Raw genomic sequence first — 8,657 nt, forward strand, 5'->3', positions numbered from 1 at the left:
TCACGCAGCATCGAGTGTAGCCTTTGAAAGGAAACTGAACCGTTAAACCGTTGAGAGGTTATACAGGTTCCTGGGTTTATAATCACAACCCCATCACATGAATAAACTGACTGAAGAATTACCTATAGTGACCTCTAGAGCCCACTTACACTCCCACCAAATCATGTTATGATAAATGTATTCCGAAGGAATGAACAAACAGTTATTTATGCAAGATTTCCAAACTATAATAAATTATTAAATATGGGTATACAGTATGTCACAAATGCGAATTGTTTCGCCTTAGACCAACATGTCTGATATAAGTGTGTCTATAGGAATGACTATTGTTCATCTTCAAGGAGGAACACCAGCTTTTGAATGGGCTGCTCGATGATTGAGGGCTTAGAGCAATGGTTCTGTTTCTTTGTTAGTTTCCGCTTCCCAACTTGTACCTTTACCCGACGAACTAAACCATCTGTTCTTTCTGTAGTTTCAATGACTCATCCTAGCTGCCACTGATTCCTCAGAAGTGTATCTTCCTTGATAATGACAATGTCATTCACCTTCAAGTTGCGCCGTACATGCCACTTTTGCCTAAGGAACGAGTTTAGGAGGGATTCTTTCTTCCAACGGCTCCAAAACTGTTCAGTTAAATATTGCACAGCCATAGCTTCGTAAAACAGAGTTCTAAAGGGAAGCATCATCTAGTCTACCTGAACACTGAGCAATTGTCACATTTAGCACATTGCGGATGGTCCGAATTTGCTGCTCCCACACACCGCCTGCATGACTCGCTGAAGGAGCATTGAAAATGAACTCGCATTGTTTGTCTGCCAGAAAGGCTTTCAAAGACTCTGTATCACATTGCTTGGGTGCTTCTTTGAACTCATTTTTCGCACCAACAAAGTTTGTGCCCTGATCAGAGTGAAGCTGGCAAACAGCTCCTCTAAGACTAATAAAATACCCTAAGGCGTTAATGAAAGCATCTGTCGACATGTCTTCAAGCATTTCAAGATGGACTGCTCGAGATGACAAGCATGTGAATATGAGTCCATATCTCTTGCACTCTTTGCGACCTCGCTTAGTGACAAATGGCCTGAAACAGTCCATTCCGCATGACATAAAAGAAGCCGAAACTTCACAGTGTTCTCTGGGAATATCAGACATTCGTTGCTCCTGAACTGGTCGTCTGAGCTTATGGCATTGCACACATCTATATATTAACTTGGCGACTGATTTACTTGCACCAATCGCCCAAAATCCATTGGCCCGGAGCTCCATTAAAGTCTGGCTCCGACCCTGGTGGTGGATCTGAGCATGATAGTGAGACAAAATCAGCTTGGTGATGTGGCTGTTCTTTGGAAGTATAATGGGGTGCTTTAATTCTTGACTGAGTGTTGCTCCCTTTATACTTCTGCCAACACGAAGAAGACCCCCGACCAGAATAGGGTTGAGATAGTGAAGAGGACTTGAACTGAAAATAATGTCTCCATGAGAGCGCTTTTGCAGTGCCTTTAGCTCTTGAGAAAAGGCTTGCTGCTGGACGAGCTGAATTACCACCTCAGCAGCCCTTCTACGGTTCTCAACGGTCACAATTTTATCAAGATGTTTTAGTTTAGACCCTAGTCTTTTAATTCTAGCAACCACTTTCACAAGCCTTGTCCAGGTGGAAAACCGACTCAGACGGTTTAGAACATCTTTCCAGTCACCAACTTGAGTTGCAAGCACTTGAACCAATTTAACTTCCGGATCACTTGTAAGCAGCTCTGTTGAAGGCTTAGGCGTAGGAAGCACTTGTTTTTCCTATAGAAACTTGGGCCCTGTCAACCAGCTAGCTGAAGTGATGTCTGCTGCATGAAGACCTCTTGAGGCATGATCAGCTGGGTTTTGTGCTGTATCTACATAGTTCCATTGATCTGGGTCTGTAATTTCTTGTATCAGTTGAACCCGGTTCACCACAAACACATGGAACCTTTGCGCCTCATTGTTGATGTAAGCACGTACTACTTGTGAGTCAGTCCAGAAAAATTCTTGGTCGATTTTCATCTCAAGTTCTGCCTTCAGCATAACACTCATCCTGGCTGCTGTGACTGCGGCTGATAGTTCTAATCTTGGGATGCTAGTGATCTTCGTAGATGCAACCCTCGCCTTTGCCATTAAAAAACTGCAATGAATCTCGTTCTTGTCATTTTGGTATCTGAGATAGGAACATGAACCATACCCTACATTATTAGCATCCGAGAAGTGGTGCAGTTCCACCCTAACAATTTTACCAAAGTTTTAAGGATGGTAACAACGAGGCACGGCAATTTCTTTCAACCTCTGTAACCCATTCCTCTATTCCTCTCATCTTAACTGCAATGTCTCAGAAATAGGATCATCCCATCCCATACCTCTGCGACATAGCTCCTGTAGGATGCGTTTTCCACTTAGGGTGAAGGGAGCTACGAGACCAAGTGGGTCATACAGAGACACAACGACTGACAAAAGACCATGTCGTGTTGGGGGATGGTCTTTGGCATCAACATTGAAGCTAAAGGTGTCATTTGACCACTGAATGCCAAGTACGTGTTCTGTTGAGATTGCATCAAGGTTAAGGTTGAGAGGATCAGTGGTTACTGCTCTTTCCGAGGGGGCTACACAGGAGAGGACCTCCATTTGGTTTGAGTTGAACTTGTGCAAACGTAGACCTGCTTTTTTGCATAATTCTTGTGCTTCAACAATTAGTTCCTTAGCTTCTTTGACTGTTGGAACGCTGGTTAACCCATCGTCCACGTAGAAGTTTTTTTTCCACGAATACTGAAGCTGAAGGGTGGTCAACATTGTGTTTCTGTGCCAGATGCTTAAGACAAAAGTTGGCACATCCAGGGGAGGACGCAGCCCCAAAAAGGTGGACTGTCATCCTATACTCTTGTGGTTCAGTCCACCCTCTCACCAGAGGAACCTTAGGTAGTTGCGAACTTTAGGAGAGACACTGAACTGGTGAAACATCCTTTCAATGTCACAGATCACAGCCACTGCTTACCTTCTAAAGCGACAAAGAACTCCTATCATGGAGCTGATTAAGTCCCGGCCTGTCAGTAAAGTGTCATTCAAAGAAATTCCACGGAACTTCGCAGAGCAATCGAACACTACTTTTAGTTTGCCTGGCTTCTTGGGGTTGTACAACCCATGATGTGGGATATACCACACAGACTCTAACTCAGAAAATGGAGGGGCTGGTTCAGCACCACCTTTCCTGATAATTTCTTCCATAAAGGCTGTGTGCACACATCTATAAAATACTGTTTGTTGGCCTTTAACTTCTTTTTTAGGTGTTGTAACCGAATGGTAGCCAGTTTCTAATTGTTTGGTAGAACTGGTGGAACACTGCCCTTAAAAGGGAGGGGAATCTCAAAATGGCCATCCCTTTTCTGCTTAATGTTATCAATAAGGAGCTGTATGAAGCAGACGTCATCCTGCGACATAAACCTGTCCTCATAGCTTCTCTCATTGAAGTCTGTTTCCAGAACCTTTAAAACATCAGTGGCCACTGGCACTTCTTTAACTGCAACACGATGCACAAAGCTTTCGTTTCCATGTCTATCCAAATGGGGATTGGCTGAGCCTATAATGTTTCAGCCCAGCACAGTCCTTTGTGCAAAAGGTTCATTTTCTTTGCCCGTGATGACCTTCAAGAGAGCTAGTGCTGATGGGCAATCATAACCAATTAGCAGACCCGCAATCATGGAGTGGATGTAACTTGTTTATTAACTGTTTTAGATGAGGCCACTGAATGGCTGTACTTTTAGTAGGGATGTGAGACTTGTCGACTGAAATAAAGTCTTGTGTGTAAGTCTGCTGTAGTTGGATGTGAGTTTTAGAGTTGAGTCCCCGAACTTGTAAACCACTTTCCGCAATCTTGCTTGGTATGATAGTATTGACAGCTGTCATTGTGCTGAGTTTAAGTTGCACTGGCTGAGTGTTTACATTTAGATCAGTGACCAAATCTTCCAAGATAAAGGTTGAGTCGCTTTGTGTATCGAGTAGGGCATAGGTGAGAACTTCTTTCTGGGGTTCTATTGAGGATGACACAAGAACTGGAACAATGCTAGAGGTGGCCGAAACATGCCGCGTCAATGCATGGGCCATGGCCTTACGGATTTCCTTGCTTGTATGGTCTTTTGAGGAACCTTTGCTTGTAACAGGGCTACTGTTTCTTTCTCTGTGCAAGCAGGTTGGATGACGTCGACCACATGTACTGCAGATGTGTCGCCTTTTACAGTCTTTGGTAATGTGCCCCTTTCTTAAGCACCCAAAACACAGGTGACTATCATGAATAAAAGCTTTTTTTTCATCCATGGTCTTTACTGCAAAGGTTGAACACTTATCAACACCATGATTTTCATCTTTACAAACTAAGCAAGGTGGTTTTAGCTTTTCCGGAGTTCCTGAGATTAAGTTTTTCATTTGAGTACTTGTGCCTTGGCTCTCTTTGGAAGTCTCTCTTCTGTGGTTTTAACATTTATTACCAGAGGAGACGCAATCAGGTTACAAGCTATGCGAGCTTCAGTTCGTATAAACTCTGTAAAATGCGCAAAACTTGGATACTCCCCAGATTGGTCTAGGTCCTTCACTACAATACGACTTAATCTGCGCATCATCCACTCAGGTAGTTTTTTAAGAAGCTTGTAATTTTCTTCACAATCATTTAGAATACCCAAGCCCTTAATGTGAGGTATGGCTTCAACACAACCTTGAAGGAAATCTGCAAACTCTGCTAAAGCAATAGGGTCATTTGCAGCTATTTTTGGCCACTTCATGAGCTTGTCTCTGAAGGCCCTTTGGACAATGAATGGGTTACCATACCTATCTTGTAAGACTGCCCAAGCACCCTGATATGCCCTCTCTGAATTTAGGTAAAAAAATCCTTCAACAGCCTTGCGTGCTTCCCCAGCAAGATAACTCTTTAGAAAAAAATTTTTTCACTAGCTGGGAGGGGCTTTTGGTCAGTGAGAGCCATGAATGATATCTTCCAGTCTTTGAACCTTAAAGGATCACCAGTAAACGTACGCGGTTCTGGTACAGGTAAATGGCTTAGGGTGAGTGAGCTTGCAATTGCCTGAGCAAGGCTAACCTCCTCCTGAATTGCTGGTGCATTGGTGGGTGTGGAGTGAGGCTGGAATGGCACTGCTTGTGGATTTAGTGGACTTTTGAGTCCAGCATCTTGCCAACCATACTGGGTTTTATGGTCAGTCTCTTCCTCAAAACTTTCAACGTCATCAAAATTGTTGTATTGAGTTGTAGCCCGACCCTAGTGATGACTCTAAAATTACTGTTTCTGTTTTTGTATTTCCAAACACTGAGCCATACTCATTCTTATTTAGCGCCATTCTCACCCTCTATTTCTCTAGTTGATCATTGAAAGCCTCATCTATGTTCTCTTGTCGTTTACTGACAAGGTCACAAATCTCAACTGTAAGAGTGTCACAAGCATCCATTCTTTTGATGATATCCGAACTGGTAGTATGATTGCATCGCATGGGCTCATAATTTTGGTGTACTATAGCTTGTTTAGATTTAAAGCTTATTTGGATTTTACCAATATCCTCAGCTGAGCAGAAGGCCTTAGTTTTCCTCCTGACTCCTTTGCTGTGTGCTTCCAAAGGTCATATGCTTTGTTAAATGCCTTTTGCTTTCTGTTTATGTAATTCTTGACCCTTTGTTATTAAATTACGCTCACAGGAGCTCGACCTTATCTGTTGTGCTTCTGGAGGGTTGTCTTTTTGCTTATCGGGTGATGACATCTTGAAGATCTAATGGATCTGTGTACTGTAAAGCCTTGGGATTATTTTACGTCTAAACTCAAGTTTGGGTGAGTGGTGTCTTTAACTTATCTCTAAAATATATTACCACTCACATCAGACGTTTACACTTGTGGAAACCAAGGAAAGTACACAGAGAGTAAGCAAAATGTCATAGACACGAACACTGCTGATAATTTACAATCACAATTTTACCCCTCAGAAACTGTAAGATTCAGAAATTAATGTACACATCACATTGACCCTTACTGTACTCTTAGACCATGTAATTGTCAACCTTACAGGTCAAGCTTTTACAGTATTTTGTACTACACACTAGAATTATTTAGGGTATAGCAGCTCTTAATATCTCTAGATGTCCAATGTCCCATGCAATAAATTAGCTGAGCACATAGTCCCAATTACTGCAGTGACTTCTATGTAGTTTACTTGTATGTGTACGGTATTTGAATCAAAAACACACACTGACTTCAATGCACATGTTGGGGAAGGGAACAGAGGTAATGAAAATGTGATGGGCAGGTTTGGTCTTCAGGACATGAATGTAAAAGGACAGATGGTGGTGGACTTTGCAAAGAGGATGGAAATGGCAGTAGTAAATATTTTCTTCCAGAAGAGGCAGGAACATAGGGTGACATATAAGAGTGAAGGCAGAAGGACTCAGGTTGACTACATCTTGTTTCGACGTTGTAATCTGAAAGAGATCAGTGACTGCAAAGTGTTGGTAGGGGAGAGTGTAGCCAGACAACATAGACTGGTGGTGTGTAAAATAACCCTGGTGGTGAGGAAGGTGCAGAGGACAAAGGCAGAGCGGAGGACAAAGTGGTGGAAGCTGAGAAAGGAAGAATGTTGTGTAGTCTTTAGGGAGGAGTTGAGACAGGCTATGGGTGGTCAGGAGGTGCTTTCAGTTGACTGGACAACTACAGCCAATGTAATCAGGGAGACAGGTAGGAGGGTAGTTGGTGTATCATCAGGTAAGGGGAAAGTGGACAAGGATACTTGGTGGTGGAATGAGGAAGTCCAGGAGTGTATACAGGGAAAGAGGCTAGCTAAGAAGAAGTGGGACAGTGAGAGGACTGAAGAGAGTAGACAGGAGTACAGGGAGATGCAGAGTAAGGTGACGGTAGAGGTGGCAAAGGCCAAACAAAGAACATATGAGGACTTGTATGCTAGGCTAGACAGTAAGGAGGGAGAGGTGGATCTGTACAGGTTGGCAAGGCAGAGAGATAGAGATGGGAAGGATGTGCAGCAGGTTAGAGTGATTAAAGATAGAGATGGAAATGTACTGACAAATGCCAGGAGGGTGATGGGAAGATGGAAGGAGTACTTTAAGGAGTTAATGAATGAGGAAAACGAAAGAGAACAAAAAGTAGAAGATGGTATGAGAGTATGAAAAGAGTATAAGAAGGTCTGGAGTGGCAGAGAAGTATGTTAGAGTGGTGCAGGACATGTATGAGAGCTGTAAAACAGTGGTGATGTTGGTGTGACAGAAGAGTTCAAGGTGGAGGTGGGTCTGCATCAAGGATCGGCTCTAAGCCCCTTTTTGTTTGCTCTGGTGATGGACAGGATGACTGATGAGGTTAGACAGGAGTCCCCATAGACTATGATGTTTGCAGATGACATTGTGCTTTGTAGCGAGAGCAGGGAACAGGTGGAGGAAAATTTGGAGAGGTGGAGGTATGCTCTGGAAAGCAGAGGAATAAAGGTTAGCCACAGCAAGACAGAATACATGTGTGTAAATGAGAGGGACCCAAGAGGATCGGTGAGGCTACAGGGAGCAAAGGTAAAGAAGGTGCAGGATTGTAAGTACTTAGAGTCAACAGGACAGATAAACGGAGAGTGTTCAAAGGAGGTGAAGAGGCGGGTACAGGCAGGTTGGAATGGATGGAGAAAAGTGTCAGGTGTGTTGTGCGATAAAAGAGTACCAGCGAGAATGAAAGGAAAGGTGTACAGGACAGTGGTGAGACCAGCGATGCTCTACGGCTTAGAGACAGTGGCGCTGAAGAAAAGACAGGAGGCAGAGTTGGAGGTAGCAGAGCTGAAGATGTTGAGGTTCTCTTTGGGAGTGACAAGGATGGATAGGATCAAGAATGAGTTCATCAGAGGGACAACCCACGTTAGATGTTTTGGAGATAAAGTCAGAGAGGCCAGATTGAGATGGTTTGGACATGTTCAGAGGAGAGATTGTGAATATATCGGTAGAAGGAAGCTGAGGTTGGAACTGCCAGGCAGGAGGTCTAGAGGAAGACCAAAGAGGAGATTTATGGATGCAGTGAGAGAGGACATGAAGTTAGTTGGTGTGAGAGAAGAGGATGCAGAGGATAGGGTTAGATGGAGGCAAATGATTCGCTGTTGCGACCCCTGAAAGGGAACAGCCGAAAGACAAAGAAGAAGAAGAGGCCACTTACAATTTACATTCTTGTTTGTGTATTAAAATAATGTTTATCTGTCAAACTTTGATAATAAACTATATAAAAAGTGTAATTTTAACTTAATCAAGATTACTTATAATCTTATGAGCTAGGAACTAAATTTAGGTACATTTTAAATCCACATTAATAATTTAATATTCAGATCCACCAGGGGGCGCATACTGGTGCGCAGTCATCTTGGAACTGGTGTGGGGTTGTTTTTTGTTGGGCTCAGTCCCTTACTTCCAGTAAAAGGAACTCCTAATGCTTCAGAATATTTTGGATAATTTCATGTTCCCAACTTTTTGGTACATTTTAGGGATGGCCCTTCCTGTTCCCTTTCTTCAACATCATAATAAACCCTATAGATTGAGGATTGAATTGTACTCAAGAAAATATGCATGTGAAGGCAGGCAAGCAAATACATTTGGCAATATAGTGTATGTACCATCTTGATCTA

Source organism: Clarias gariepinus, chromosome 13, assembly GCF_024256425.1.
Source record: "Clarias gariepinus isolate MV-2021 ecotype Netherlands chromosome 13, CGAR_prim_01v2, whole genome shotgun sequence".
NCBI lineage: Eukaryota > Metazoa > Chordata > Actinopteri > Siluriformes > Clariidae > Clarias > Clarias gariepinus.